General features: G+C 34.8%; 1 protein-coding gene across 11 annotated transcripts in view; it reads right to left on the minus strand.

Annotated features, from left to right (window-relative positions):
- ZZZ3 (zinc finger ZZ-type containing 3) overlaps nt 1–16965 on the minus strand; it is a 113674-nt gene that overhangs the window by 69093 nt on the left and 27616 nt on the right. For 9 of the 11 annotated variants that reach the window (XM_036824996.1, XM_036825023.1, XM_036825053.1 and 6 more), the window contains 2 exons: nt 5512–5645; nt 3744–3897 (listed from right to left, as the gene is read on the minus strand). The exons of 1 other annotated variant lie outside the window; for it this stretch is intronic. The gene's annotated coding sequence lies outside the window, so the exon portion shown is untranslated. The remainder of the gene's footprint in view (nt 1–3743; nt 3898–5511; nt 5646–16965) is intronic. One more of the 11 variants, XM_036825005.1, reaches the window with a different exon arrangement.

The raw sequence follows: 16965 nt of genomic DNA on the forward strand, positions 1-16965 counted from the left end.
TAACCCTCCAAATGCCATTCTACCCCTCTCCCCACAAATCAAATACAATCTCTCCTTTGCCTCAACTTAGAAGTATCTAACAGTTGGAAAGGTTATTAAGAACTACAGAAGATACAGCAACACGGTATCACATACAAAAACAAGAAACTGCCTTCTTGTTCCTGCCTGCTGACAAAATGAATAAAGTGAAGAAGTATCCTGCAAAATATGTAAGTCAGTTGAATTTAGTTTTGTTTCAGAGTATGGCATACTTCTAAATTTTTAATTAACAATTTTTTTAAACCTTACAAGACTCACAAAATCAGCCCTGGGATTAAAGTGTGAAAATTCTTTCTAGAGAATTCCACAGCAATCACATGAACAGTAAGTATGGAACACTGATCAGAACTTAAAAATAATGCTTTTCAAAGTAAACTTTTACTCTTTTGGGACTCATTAGTCAGACCTGATGTATAATTCTCTTCTGTTAAAATCTTCTTATCAAGATTACAGTCTATTTTTATTCACAGGTAATAAACAGTGAATGACCCATAAATATCCACTTTTAATTACAAAAACTTTAAGTTAAACTTCAAATGATGTTTCAAAAGAGCACAAACTAAAAAATATTAAAATCAATGTATTTGTTTCATGCACCCAAATCTGGAGCTTTCAAATTTGAAGATTACAGATTTTTAAATATTAAATACCTATGTAAATATAACGAAGAAAACAAGTTAATTTTATAAACTTTATTTACAAAACCTAATGCAAATATCTTTAATGCCAATTTGATTATATTTGTGATTTATGGTTCAAAAATAATATTGGCAATAGTAATATTTTATAAACACACACACAAAAAACCGTTTATCTTTATTTTTTAAAATATGATGCCAGTCAAGGGCATATAAACTTCAAATGATTCCAGTAACAGGCATTCCTAGCCCTTTTCTCTCCACACCAATCCAAATGAGAGCAAAATTTCTGCCTTATCATTATTAATGAAATAATCCTATTATTAGTAGTACCCAAAACTACTAACAAAGAATGTATATATATCATTATAAAACACCACCTATAATGAGGGTCTGTTTTATTTCTTCACCATTCCAGTGATCAAAACACTGATCAACATGAAATATTAAAACTTTTTTCATTTCTTTTGCTCCCTAAAAATCTTTTTATTCCGTTCACAACTACAATGAAGTCCAAGTTTTAGAGTTCTCAAACCCTATGCTATTGGGCCATATTTTAAACGAAACTGTTTTGTGATAAGAACCCTTGTGGTACCTCAAACTCTTGCAACTCAAAGTGTGGCCTGAACACCTGAAACTAACACAACATTGTAAATAGACTGTACTCCAATAGAAAGTAAAAAAAAAAAAAAAAAGAAACCAATAGGATATTTTGTACAGAAATTTGGTGACTCATATTTACTGTCCTTAAAGTATAAAAGTCTTAAAAAAAAAAAAAAAAAGTGTGGCCTGAGAACTAGCACCATGGACATCTACTGGAAGCTTGTTACAAATGCAGAGTATCAGGCCCTGCCTTAGACCGTCCAATTAATCTGATTCCCAGGTCATTAAATGTCTATTAGGGTTTGAGAAGCACTGCCTTAGACCACTGCATCCAGACAGTAGTCTATTAAAATATATCAAGTTTCAAACTAAATTAGACCATTTATAACATATCCTTTAATTCTTTATTCAATCCTAATAATAAAAAATTTATAAATAAAACCATTATCCCTTTGGCTAAGGAAGCACCAAACAGAGGACTATAAAAACCTCTTGCCTGAAATTAACATATTATATATACTTAAGGTATTAAATTGGTTAAAATTCTGAAGATTAGAGTTAAGTGAAATTTCAACACTCTTGCTTCTAATGATTTTTTTCTTCTGTTCTAAACTTTTTCTTCATTATCTTTTCTATTTTTGAATAAGCATTTATAAAGACACACATTTTCTGTAGTTATCTGATAAACTGAGTGCAAAATTCAATTACCTAAAAGAGACTAACAATGTTCCAATTATCTCAACCAAGTCTCAACATTGTTTTGCCATGCTTTGTAAATAAAGTATTACAGACTAAAGCAGTTGTCTTCCTCATTTTAGCTGCATAACACAAGAGTTACTAAAGAAATTCAGTGAAGAGGTTTGGAGTACAAAATTACATTCCTGCCAAAAATTAAGTTGCTAAAGGAAGAGAAAGAAACTCATTTACAAACAACATATCTCAGAAAATACCCCTGTTAGTTAAGTAAATAGTTAACATGGTTTAAACATTAGCCAGCACCCAACTAGAACTGGTAATTCAATCAATCACTCTAGTTTTAGAATTAAGGGAAACTGTTAGTTAACAGATTCATATGGGCAAAACCCAATCTAGCAATTAGAATGACATTTTTCCTATGTTATCCACCAACTAATGAATATGGCATTTTCTACAATAGAGGGAAGAGAATATAATCAATCACTAGAATTCCTCTCTTCCCCACCTTCGTAAGTTTTCACTCTATTGCAGAACATATCTCAGAAGGAGAGTCAACCAAATTTTACCCTGTCCATTCACATTAAGGCCCAAATCCTACCTATAATTCCATATGTCTCACCCATTTATTTACTGTTGAACTACCCTCTCCCAAATTTGAATCTACTTGTAAGATCTAATTATAGGATTCTCAAATATAATTATAGGATTCTGAAACGCTCTCTGAAACAGTATCAGCTATGTTTCAGATCATACATTTCCAGCCCCTGTGATCACATCTGTATCACTGTTTCAGTGACTGAAAGTAAAATGGTCCACCTAATGAAACACTACTCCAGCTATCTATCACCTTTACTTTAGAAATCTCAAGATATTTCAAAGACACTGCCTGTAAGCTTTTGTTCCACTATAATTACTGAAGTAGTATGGTTTATTTTGGGAATTGAAGGACTGGCAATCCTTCATTAACATCAATGTTCTAGCTGGTATTTATTTAGTTTTATTAAGTGAACAGTTTTTAGGAACTGGTCATGATACCATGCAGACAAACCAAAGTGAAAGGCAAAAAGAGCAAGAGCAATTGGGAAGTGTTACCAATGATTCTTTTTCTATTTGTCTAGAACATAAACAGGAACTGTTTAATAACAGTTTAGGGACTATCCTTGTCATACAATTATTTTAAGACAAATTTCTTCGCTGAGCAATTACCACTATTATCTATAATGTCAAAAGTATCTATAAGGTTAAAAGAAGGAGAGTGAGACCTGGGGACCTACCTATGCAATTCAACTTAAGGTTCTTAATATCAGCCTCTTTGAACCCTGGGAACTCTATTACATACTATCTTGATCCCTTGTTTAAAGGGATCTCTTCTTTCTTCCCCATTCAGAGAGGGGCGAGGGGGTAGGCAGAGAGACATAGATATAGAGAGAGCTGAATGAATATACACTTAAAAAGACAAGTGGGGAAAAAGAGAAGTCAAGGAATTTCATACTACCCTTGAATCAAAAATACCTAGAGTGTCAAAGAAAGGTATAATGCTCTAGAGATTCCAATGTACTTTAAGTTACTTCATTTATCCCCTGTTGGGAAAATACTTCATCCCTACACCATTCCCTATAGCTCTGCACTCCTATGAACAGCTACCCAGACTGCACAATTTTCCATGCACCAAAGGAAGTATAGAAAAATAACAAGCCTCCTCTCCTTAATTACAGGCAAACAAACAGACTACAGTTGTCTTCACTACTACAAAACTAAATAACTTACCTGTACAACCAAAGATCTATCATTGTGGAAATATTATCTCTTTTCCTTATATCCTGAAGGAGTTGGAGCTATGATCTAGAATAGAGCTTAAGCATCATGGTTTCAGACTCTCAGCTTCAGCCATGGAGAATACTAGAACTTCCTAAATTCCTTTCTTTAAAAATAAAATAATAAAAAAAAAAAAGAATTAAAGAAGGAAATTAACTTATGCTAAAATATTTTAGTAACATCTTTGGTAATTCTTGTTAACTTTGTAGCCTCAGAGATATCAAGAAACTGGAAAAGGATTTTCAGAAACCAACAAAAACAAACCAAAAAGAGCTTGAAATATACTAAATCTTTACAACAACTCAGTATTATTTTGAGTCAAAATGTAACTCAGTTCTTTTCTAGAGTCTAAGGCAATATTGTTTTGAGGTGACCCAAAGACTGCCCTTGATAAGAAGATTTCTCATACAGAATTTATAATCTCTTACTCTTATTCTAGAGGCCTTCCCAAAGTTTGGCTTTCAGGTATTTAAAACTAGGGAGTGAACAACAAAAATAATTTAGATTATGTACAACAAAGAATCAACCAAGTCTTCTGCAATATATATACATTATAACTTTGGTTATAAAGTGCTACAAGACTTTACAAAGGGAAATTTTTTATAAAGGGAAATTTCTATTATTTTTGGCATATGGATTTTCAACAAAAACAAAAACAATAAGGATTTTCTGGCTTTAGTACCCAGTTGGCCAGATATTTTAATTAATCTAATTATAATCCATTTCTTGGACAGTCTGGTTAATTACAGTTTTACTTTATAATAATGTATTATGATATCCTTTTCAGAGAATCTGGATAAATGGGTTACTATGAGTGCCCATCCAAAAACAAGGAGGAACACCAGGAAAAAGACTAGCGATGTTCATGATGGAAATTGTCACTTTATTATAAACATAAAACTAGATATTCTAAAAGTGACACTATTTTTGGTAAAGGATTGCAACTTAAAAACTAATGCAAAAATTTTTTAAAAATAAAAACTGATGCAATTATCAAGCTTTGTAAACTAGATTTACTGCCTAGGAAAAATAAATAGATTACAGTTTTAGTCAGCAAGAGGGCAACAAGGCTAATATCTAATATCTATAGATGTAACTTCTCCCAGATATGTCTTCTAAATTCTTGAAAAGCACAAGGTAGGAAAATTGTCTAAATAAAATTATTTAATACTACATTAAAAAATGTTCTAAATTAACATGAGGAGGGTGCACAGTGAAAAATGGTCCTACAAAAAAGTAACCCTTGACTTGAAACTTCACTCTTATAACAGATTCGAATTGCCAACGCCTTTGTACTCAACCCTGAAATCCTTTCACAAACATGGTAAAGCATTACACTGTATGGTGTATGGAGATGGCAGCAATCAACAGAGCCAAAGAGGATCCACAGTTTAGGATGTGTCTCTGAGTATTCACTGGCACGCCCATTCCAGCGCTCTATCAAGTTCCAATCAGTAACGTTACTATCCTATTTGGGTAGGGTTTGCTGTTGAAACATCATCCATTATGATCTTTGCCAGGCAAGGAGATCTGCAACAGTTATTTTCACAGAAGAACTGATACTTACAGCTGAGTCCTACCAGTATTAAGATAAACAGGATCATGCAGATGATTAGGCAGATTAGGCTTCTTAAAAGCCTAATACAGTGAAAAAGAAACTTCAGTTACTTCTACTAACTAAAGCCCGCTTGGTCTTAATTAAGATTACATTTTTTCTTACCTTTTTTAAAAGTGTTTCGCCTAGTATTTGATTCCCAAGCGTCTGCATTTATCTGTCATCACTGTTAATGTCCATGTTACACTGAGACTTCAGGTATTACTTATTTATATGGTTGTACTAGCACAACTTGATATCTGTGAAGGGAAACCACAATATAGTCACTATGGATGTGTTACTGTTTACAGATTTGTGGATAAAACTGATAATATTTCTTAACACACCACACACTGCATTTTCTAATAAATTTCACAAATAATTCCTTATATTTAGCTACAAAATATGTGTTATTTTTTAGCAGACTAAGATGATTTGTTAATACTCTTACAAATGCTTCTCACAGTACCCACATAAAATATTTCAAATTTAATTCTAAATTAAAATTCTAACAAGTTTTAGAGCTCCTTAGATTCCTTTTCTGACTACCAATGTAGACATACAGATATATCTGTAATTTCTCAGACATTAATAGAAAAGTACTTTTTTGTGTTTTATAACAATATTAGGGAATAAATCTAGAAAGCTTAAGAATGCAGTAAAAAAGATGACTTTCCCCTAAATGTGACTTTAAAACATTCTATGTCTTTTAAAGTAACGTTTTTGTCTTGGTTAGATTATCCCTCTGTGACTAATTTGACCATGTTATTTTGAATATAAATAGAAAATAAATGTGACAAAATAAGTGAAGAAACAAATCAAGATGTAGCTGTACAAACGTTCCTTAAAAAAAAGTCAGCTTCTTAAAAACATACACATGGTTGTAGGTTACAAGTCTGAGAAACACATCAATGTGCTTACAATGATAATGAAAAGCATTATATAAAACTTTTAAGTCATTTCTACCCATTTATTACTGGAAAAATAAGCTAAAAAAAAGTCATATATATGTCAAAGAAATCTATCAGTGGCATTCTAAAATGATTCAGCATGGTGTACCATTCCAAATTCCTGTATAATAAAAAGAAAGAGTAAAAATCTACACAGAAAATGCACATAGCCTTATATCTGTTTTGTGGATAAAATTTGTTACTGGAGTTGTCAACCTGATATGTTCTCAGTGAAAAGTTTCACTAAAATACAGTAGAAAACTAACATAATGTCAATTATATTTAAATATTTTTTAATTGGAGGAAAAAAAACAATAGACAGCGATTAAGAAATACTAATATCTATCCTCAAACACTTCATTCCTATTATTTGTTTTCTTTTTTTTTTCCCCCACCGCTCCACTCGTCTTGTGGGATCCTACTTCCCTGACCAGGGATTGAACCTGGGTCCCCTGCAGTGGAAGCGCAGAGTCCTAACCACTGGACCGCCAGTGCATTCCCTCATTTGTTTTCAAATGTTAAAAAAGACTTTAGGAAATGCCATAAAAAATTAATACAGATCTAGCTATTCCTAAATTTAGAAGTTGATATAAATTCTCTTGTAACAAGCAAGGAGTTAAAGTAGTCAAAACTCTTCTTATATTCCCTACATAGCAGTCTTCATTTCATGCACTATACATTTCATATTTAAGATTCTGCACAAATACTATATGCTTTCTGGAGCAGAGAAGCTACTTAGAACTGTGACAAGCTACAATAATTTTTAAACTTGAACTATTTAAATATAGTAACTTACTTCCAGAAGTTTAAAAAACTTAGCTACTTTGTCTTTTGAAAAGCATACAAAATAGAAAACAAACCATTTAAATCCCATTCCTAAGGCCTTATTTATTCTTTGCCACAGAGCATTGCTTGTTTTCACGTACTAACAAAATTCATTGACTATTCAAGAATTCCAAAAGCAAATCCAGAAACCAATCTTTACTGAAAAGAATTACTTTTCCTACCATTTGCAGTCTAACACTAGTACTACTGTGTTAAACAGATTACGGATCTCAGATTCATGGCACATATGAAATCACTTCAAAAGACTACAGAAAATCTCACTAGAAAATATATCAGTTCTACTAATATAGCAAAGTTATAAGCCACACAACATACTATAAAAGTAAAACTGTGACATCCAAGCTAAATGCAATCTAAATTATAAGACACTGAATTTTTTTTTTTTTTAGTTTTATAAGACCTTGGGGAAAAAAAACTCAGAACAAAGGTTATAATATAGATTCATATTTCACACCCAATTCTTCAGTTGTTATAAGCAAAAATACTGAACACATGCACTGCACTACACTATGGCTTTAAGTGATTTTAAAAGAAAACAGAGAGAGGGACATTCAAAGCTGGTTGTAAAAAGCATTAAGATAATGGTCAAAGACAGAAATACTTTTCCTAGACAATTAAGTTTATCACAGTTACTTGCTATAGAGAGCTGAACCGAATTTTCACTTGGTACAAAGTATGACCAAGAAGATCACACTTTCCTGGCTCCCTAAATTGTTTGTAACCACAGGTGCAATGTCTTGGATGCCTCCTACAGATTTCAGAGATAAGCCTATTATATAGTCAACAGAAAGGAAGTAGAAAGAGCATCAGATTTGGTGGAAGGAGAAGGAAATATGATTCTCTACCCACCATCAATAGTAACTGTTTGACCAAGAGAAAACCACTTTGCACTTCTGCGTTTCATTTCTTCACCTATAAAACTGGAGACATAATACCTGCCGACTACATCTCAGGGTTACTATGAAGTTCAGTGAGATTATACCTGCAAAGTAGGCAAACTTTAGTGTGCCTAAGAAATTCCTGGAACTAACTGCCCCAGAAATTCAGATTCAGCAGTTCTGGACATGCACACATAAATCTTTATTTTTAATTAACCACTTCAGGTCATTCCAATGCAGGGGATTCCCCCAAAGATGAGGCTCACCCTTTGGAAAAAAAATCCCATCACTTTCTTCTGAAACTTTAGTGTTTGTAAGCATTACCCTAGGGGCTTATTTAAAATACAAATTTTTAAACCTCATCCTTAGAAATTCAGATTCAATAAAGTTGGGGCAGGACACAGAATCCTCATTTTTATCAAACAGTACAGGTGACTGAGATGTAAATGGCTCATGACCCATCCTTTTACAAACCCTGAACTAGATTCTTCCCCCTATACGTTTCTCAAATCGTTCCCCACCTCTCTAGTGTCATCCATGACTAACATTAGGCCTTCATCACTTCTCACTTGAACTAACCCACATGACTTGTAATTGGTCCTTCTACTTTAAGTCTTGTCCCTTACAAATGCATGGTCTACAGCGGGGTCTGAAGTGCACATTTCTGTCACTCTCTTATCTAAAACCCTTCCAAGGGACTTCCGCTTCTGGCCAAGACCGGGTAACAGAGATGAGATTTACGTTCCTATCCGAAACAACTAAAAATCTGGGCAAAATGTATAAAAATGTTTTTCAGACACTGGAAACCAGACAATATAGGAGAGTGATCGATGAAAGAGAAGAAACAAATAAAGCAAAGCCCCAGCTTCCTGCTTGGAGAGTTTCCAAGCTTCAGAGTGAGGAGGGTGATCCCAGGCAAAGCAGTCTCCCTGATTTAAGAAAATGAAGCACAGAGTGTGGGGAGACCCAAGTAGCTAAGGTTCCCAGAACACTTGTACCAGAGAGAAGGCAGCTTCAGAGAGAGCAAGTAAGACCTCAGGAGATCTGCAGAGATCCTCCTCAAGTCTTGAGCTGAGCACTGATCAGTATATGCAGTGCACCCAAGGTCTGGAAAACCACTCTTACCCATAGCCAGGGGTATGCTAGAAAATGTGTAACAACTAAGGGCAGTTGGTGGTTTATAGTTCCTGGTTTGCAGGGTTACCAATGACTCTGGTGTGAATACTCCTACCCATGGCCAATTTCAAGCTATCAAGGAATATCACTGAGTGAAAGATGGGAAGAGATACATGGTAGCACATTAAACATTACAGAATATTTCTAAAATAGTGATATAATAAATTACCACCAAAGCATCAAAATAGTAATAAGTAATAATATAATTTGGAAGTAATGAGTTTTGAGTATTTATCACCTTTATTCTTAATATAATTGATTTAACTGTAAGTATATATAATTTAATTCTATTAAGAATTAAGCCAGCTCACAAACTTCCCGATATTTTGAAAACTGGCCCTCACAAGCTCTAGTATACCACTGCCCGTGGCTCACACAGGGCCAGGAATAGTTTGTATACCTACCAGCCAGAGTAGAAAATCTCGTAATTCATAAGACATCAAGTACAGTGCCCAGGAGGGCATCACCTCAGTACTGGGACAAAATGAGCTCTAGACTAAAGACTACTCTAGTCCCACCTAACAAAGATTAAAAGCAAGCCCCAAAAGAATAAATCCATTTGCAAGGAACTTAACTATATCCCAGAACAAAGCTCAAAAATATTTATAGGAATACAAAAACGTCCAGCACCAAACAACGTAAAATTGACAATGCCTGGCATCCAATAAAAAATTACCAGACATGCTAAGAAACAGGAAGATACTACATATAATGAGAAAATCAATCAATAAAAAAGGACACATACATGAAAGATTTACTAGGCAGGAACATTAAATCAGTTATTATAACTGTAGTTAATACATTCAGAAAGATAAATGGAAAGATTAAACATGTTAGGTACAGATATGAAAGATATTTTTAAAAACTGATTCTTCTAGTAATGAAAAATGCTGGTTGGGATAAACAGCAGATTAGATACTGCAAAGAAAACGTCAATGAACATGAAAGCATAGCAACAGAAACTACAAAATAAAACACAGAGACAAACAAGACTGAATAAAAAAAGCATAAATGAGCTGTGAGACAACGTCAAGCGGCCTAATAGATGGGTAACTGGAGTGCACAAAAGAAGCAGAAAAAAATGTCTGAAAAAGTAATGGCCCCAAATTTTTCAAATTTGACGGAAATTATAAACACACAGATCACAGAGACTAAACCCCAAGCACAAGAAACATGAAGAAAACCACAGCACATCATAAGCAAATTGCTTTAAACAAGTTTAAAAAAAAAAAAAAGAATATCTTAAAAGCAGACAGAGAAAAATGACACATTATATACACGGGAAGAATAAGATTGAAAGCAGACTATTCACTGGAAACAACACAAGACACAAGACAGTGAAGTTTATCTTCATACTGAAAGAAACTATCAACTGATAATTCGGTAGTTTTTGAAAGATATGTTCTCTAAGGTGAAATAAAGATGATTTCAAATGGTTAATGTTGGAAGATGCCATCACCAACAGAAATAAGCTATAGGAAATGTTAGGGGACTTCCCTGGCGGTCCAGTGGTTAAGACTCTGTGCTTCCACTGCAGGGGACGTGGGTTCGATTCCTGGTTAGGGAACTAAGATCCTGCATGCTGCGTGGCGCAGCCCCCACCCCCACCAAAAAAATGTTAAAAGAGGTTCTTCAGGCAGAAGAAAAAAGATACTGGTTGGAACTCTGGATCTAACCAAATGAATGAAAAGCACCAGAAATGGAAAATGAGGGTAAATCTAAAAGAGTTTTCCCCTTAGTTGTTATATCTCTTTAAAAGATAACTGGGACTTCCCAGGTGGCACAGTGGTTAAGAATCCCCTGCCAATGCAGGGGACACGGGTTCGAGCCCTGGGCCAGGAAGATCCCACATGCCTCGGAGCAACTAAGCCAGTGCACCACAACTACTGAAGCCCACGTGCCTAGAGCCTGTGCTCCGCAACAAGAGAAGCCACCGCAACTAGAGAAAGCCCACACGCAGCAACAGAGACTCAATGCAGCCAAAAATGAATAAATAAATAAATAAATATATTTTGTTTAAAAAAAGATAATTGACTATTTAAAACAAAATAATACCAATATACTGTGAAGTTTATAACATGCACAGAAGTAAAAGGTAATAATAGCACAACAACCAGGAAGGTAATAATAGCACAACAACCAGGAAGGTAATAATAGCACAACAACAGCCTTACAACAATACAATGTTGTAAGGTTCTTATACGACATGTGAAGTGGTATAATATAATTTCAAGATACTCTGTGATAAGTTAAAGATGTAGACTATGAACCCTAAAAGCAATCACTTGCAAAAAAAAAAGATGATAGTTAATAAGCCAACAAAAGAAATAAAACATAAAAAAGAAAAAATACTAAATCCAAAAGAAGGCAGAATAGAGGGAAAAGAGAACAAAGACAATATAGGAAAAAATTTTAAACAATAGCAAGGTAGTAGGTTTAAACTTAACTACAACTAATGTAAATGGTCTAAAATCAGTTTTAAAATAGTTATTTGGAAAAAGTTGCTTGGAAAGAATAACAATCAATAAATTTTTAAAGATTCAAGTAATATAAATTAACCATGATGGAATTAAATTAGAAATCAATACTAAAAGTATATCTCAAAAATCCCAAAATATCTCAAAATAAATAGCATGTTTCTAAATACCCCATGAGTCAAAGAAGAAAGAGAAATGAAGGGAGAAATTAGAAAATAGTGTAACTAAATGAAAATAAAAACACAACATATTAGCATCTGTGGGATGCAACAAAAGCAGCACTTAAAGGAAAATTTATAGCAGAAAGCATTAGAAAAGAAATAAGAACTCAACATAACATCGACTTCCACCTTAAGAAACTAGGGAAAAAAGATTAATATAACCCATATAAAAAAGAAAGGGAATAATAAAGAACAGAAATCAATGAAAATTGAAAACAGAAAAACAAAAATCGGGCTTCCCTGGTGGCGCAGTGGTTGAGAATCTGCCTGCCAATGCAGGAAACACGGGTTCGAGCCCTGGTCTGGGAAGATCCCACATACAGCAGAGCAACTAGGCCCGTGTGCCACAACTACTGAGCCTGCGCGTCTGGAGCCTGTGCTCCGCAACAAGAGAGGCCGCGATAGTGAGAGGCCCATGCACCGCGATGAAGAGTGGCCCCCGCTTGCCACAACTAGAGAAAGTCCTCGCACAGAAACTAAGACCCAACACAGCCAAAAATAAAAATAAATTAAAAAAAAAAAAGTTGTAGAACCATTAAAATCCCTTATAAAAAAAAAAGAAAAATAAAAATCAATAAAACTGATAAATCTCTTGCCAGACTGATCAGGAAAAAAATATATAAATTATTAATATTAAGAAACAAAGAGGGACTTCCCTGGTGGTCCAGTGGTTAAGAATCTGCCTTCCAATGCAGGGGACGTGGGTTCGACCCTTGGTCGGGGAACTAAGATCCCACGTGCCGCGGGGCAACTGAGCCCACGAGCCTCAACTAGAGAGCCTGTGTGCCGCAACTACAGAGCTGGCGCGTTCTGGAGCCTGCGTGCCACAACGAGAGAGAAGCCCACATGCCACAACAAAAGATCCCACATGCCGCAACTAAGACCCAACACAACCAAATAAATAGATAAATAAATTTTTAAAAAAAGAAGTGGTATAACTGTAGATTCTGTATTTAAAAGATAATTATTCCAACAAGGGAACCAAGATAAGTCAATGGGGGAAAAATAATCTTCCCCAAAAATGGTGCTAACAAAAATGGAATATCCACATGAAAAAGAAAGCTGGACACCTATTTTTGCATTACATTCAAAAATTAACTAAAAATGAATCAAAGACCAATGTGTAGGAGCTAAAATTATAATATTCTTAGAAGAAAAATAAATATAAATCCTTGTTACCTTGGATTAGACAATGGTTTCTTACACATGACCCTAAAAGCACAAGCAACCAAGGACAAATACTACATGATTCCACTTATATGAGGTAACTAAAGTAGTCAAATTCATAGAGATAGAAAACACACTGGTGGTTTCCAGAGACTAGGGAAAGAGGGTAATGGAAAGTTATTGTTTAATGGATAGAGTTACAGATTTACAAAATCAAATTAGTTCTAGAGGTGGATGATAGTGATGACTGCCCAACAATGTGAATGTACTTAATGCCATTAAAACTGTACACTTTAGGGACTTCCCTGGTGGTGCGGTGGTTAAGAATCTGCCTGCCAATGCAGGGGACACGGGTTCGAGCCCTGGTCCGGGAAGATCCCACTATGCCGTGGAGCAACTAAGCCCATGCGCCACAACTACTGAAGCCTACACACCTAGAGCCTGTGCTACGCTAAGGGAAGCCACTGCAATGAGAAGCCCGCACACCGCAAGGAAGAGTAGCCCCTGCTCGCCGCAACTACAGAAAGCCCACGCACAGCAACGAAGACCCAACGCAGCCAAAAAAATTAATTAATTAATTAATTTAAAAAAAATTTAGCCATAAAGAAGCTATGTGTTCTCAGGGAATCCTGTGCATAGCTCTTATCATACCACTGAGCACATGTGGTATTTTCTGAACTCTTTTTTAAAGCAAGAACTCTTAAATTATATGCTAAAGAAACAGAAGAAAGTAAAGCTGCTCTAGTTAAAAACAAGGGTAAAGGACAGTAAGCTTGCCCACCCTCCCTCAAACTATTCCCCTAGGAGTATGAAAATTACTACTTACTATACTCTTCTATTCACTTGTATTTCATTCACCAAAACTAGTTTATAGCAAGGCCTCTCGTATCATTTCCCTGATGCTTAGAAAACATTAATTAAACATTATTACTGAGACATTATTCAAACTAAAAGTAAATATGGAGGATAAATCAGTAAGGGGAAAAATGTTTAAGAAAAGGGAAACAGTATCAATGGAGGTACTGAAACAGAAAAAGCCTTGGCATATCAGAGGAACCGAAGTGAGGCCAGTGAGGCTGGACCTTAAGTGGGCAAGGGAGCAAGCATCATGAAATAAGCTTTAAAGCAGACAGGTGCCAGACCATGAAGGGCTTTGTAGGCTATGATAGGAATTTGATCTTTGGGTTTTTTTTAATTTACTTTTTAATTTTGTTATGTATTTTTAATCTGAAGTATTTACTCCATAGAAGAGTTTTAAAGAAGAGAATGACGCAATCTAATACACAGTTTTAAAAGATCATTCTGGCTGCTGTGTGAATGTGAACTCAAGAGCATAATGGGAAGGGAACAAGAGTACCCTAATAAATTTGAACAAAGGGAATAAAAGAATAAACGTTTAAGCAGGAAAGTGACTACATCCAATATTGTCACTTGTTTTCATTCATTCAACAAATACTAACTGGGACCAACTGTGGTCCCGGCACTGTTCTGGACACTGGGAAGAGGAAAGTTTCTGCTTTCACAGAGCTTACGTTTTGTATAAACAATTCAACAGATAAATTATGTCAGATAAATACTACAAAAAATAAAGCAAGATAAGACAATGAAAATGATGGGAGTGGTCAGGGGGGAATTCTCCAATGACCTAACATTTGTTTAATTAATTTTTTTATTGGAGTATAGTTGATTTACAATGTTGTGTTAGTTTCTGCTGTACAGCAAAGTGAATCAGTTATAATATACATATATATACCCTTTTTTAGATTCTATTCCCATATTGGTCATCACAGAGTATTGAGTAGAGTTCCCTGTCCTATACAGTAGGTTCTTATTAGTTATCTATTTTATATATAGTAGTGTGTATATGTCAATACCAATCTCCCAATTTATCCCTCCCCCACCTTTCCCCCTTGGTAACCATAAGTTTGTTTTCTACATCTGAGACTCTATTTCTGTTTTGTAAACAGGTTCATTTGTACCATTTTTTTACATTCCACATATAAGCGTTATCATATGACATTTGTCATTCTCTGTCTGACTTACTTCACTCAGTATGACAATCTCTAAGAATGACCTAACATTTGAATAGCGATCATGTAGGACCTGGTAGGCAATGGTAAGGACTTTGGATTTTATTCAGAGTGAGATGAAATCCACTGGAGAATTTTAATCAAGGGAGTACCATGATCTGACATTTATTTAAAAGGATCATTCCAACAGCTCTGTGCAGAACAGACTGTAGACAGCAAGAGCAGAAACATGAAGGACAGTTCCAGAGGATGTTACTGCTATGGGAGAAATACCAGTGCATTATCAGAGGAAGTGGCAAGACAGTAGCCACTTCAACCTAGATTTTGAAAGCAGGCCAAACCGAATTCACTATCATTAATACTCTGGATGTGAGCTTTAAAAGAAAGTCAAAGATTCTAAGAATTACTCCTCCTCTGCTCAGGAGTACTCTGCAAGGTTCTGTCCTGCTCCCTCTTTTGTTACTGCCTTCTTTCATCCTTGTACAATAACTTCAATGCTGTGGGCTCCTCAATCTATACATCAGCTTCTACATTTCCCTTCAGAGCTTCAGTTCTATATCCAACTGCCCACTGGACTCCATAAAAACCTCAAATTCTACTTGTTCAGAAGTGAATTCACCTCTTCCCTTCAGCCCCAATACCAATACCTGGTTCCTCCATCAGAATTACTTACCTAAATGAATGATACTACAAAATACCCTACTGCCAAAACTAAAATCCTAGGAGTAACCTTTTTAATTCCCTTTTCCTCTATCATCCAACCCACCCACCCATACCCATATCCAATCATTCATCATATTTTTTTTTGTACATTATGTGCACTTTAATGATGTCACAGCACAAGGGTAAGGAAGATCATTTTAATCTGCTTTCTCTGACTTACAGTATATTAGTGAATGCTCTAATGTTAGTTAGGAAAAATTAAGGGAGTCAAATCTTCAGCAAACAAAACAATAAAGTTATAGGAGAAGGATTAATGTTTGGGAAATGGTGTTATTACGACCTACAAATACACAAGTTATCTTTTATAAACACCTATATCTAACTCCACAAAGAACATATATTCCAAGTTGTTGATAAAAATTCACATTTTCCCAATGATTTACAACCTCAACTGCACAGATGAACTATCAGTAGAAAATCTTTTGATCCCAAATACATAAACCTTTTCATAAAAACTCTTAAAAATGTTTTTTAAACAAATATATACCACCAAGTGAGAGAGTTCATTTGAATGCTGCCCATTTTACAGTGATGGAATGAAATGTGAAAGGCCATCATAATGCCTAAGGATAATTTAAAGGTCTCTATTAGTATTCCAAGTTCAAAAACTGGACTGCATCAGAAAAAAAATTAAAAGAACAAAGAAGAAAACCTCAATAGAGTTCTCCAAATTTCCCTTGAAAACAATATCTATTTCAATTTTCCCAGACACAGCATCAAAAGACTTCAACCAGAAATATTTAAAGCTAGGTACTTTTTCATTTTGGGGTCTTCTGACCTTCTTCCCTTGGCTAGAAAGTCAATTACAATTTTGCACTTCAACTTGAAGTAAGCTCCTTACAAACAGAGGATAAAATCAGCGTATTTTTCCCTTACCAGAGGCAAAGTCTAAAGTCACTTTGTAATAGCTAAGTCAGCCAGACTCAAGGAGTCTAGTGGCTTATAAACAAACTATTAACTGTTCTTAACTACATATCAACAAAGCATGTTTATTTCTGTAGTAGAAGTTCTAGTCTACCAAGCAAATTAAAGAAACCTAGGAAGACTGGAATAAAAGATATTTGAAAACACTGGAAAACTCAAAATCAGTCTTTGAAAAAATCTGTAAACAT

This window comes from Balaenoptera musculus, chromosome 1, assembly GCF_009873245.2.
Source record: "Balaenoptera musculus isolate JJ_BM4_2016_0621 chromosome 1, mBalMus1.pri.v3, whole genome shotgun sequence".
In the NCBI taxonomy this organism is placed as follows: domain Eukaryota; kingdom Metazoa; phylum Chordata; class Mammalia; order Artiodactyla; family Balaenopteridae; genus Balaenoptera; species Balaenoptera musculus.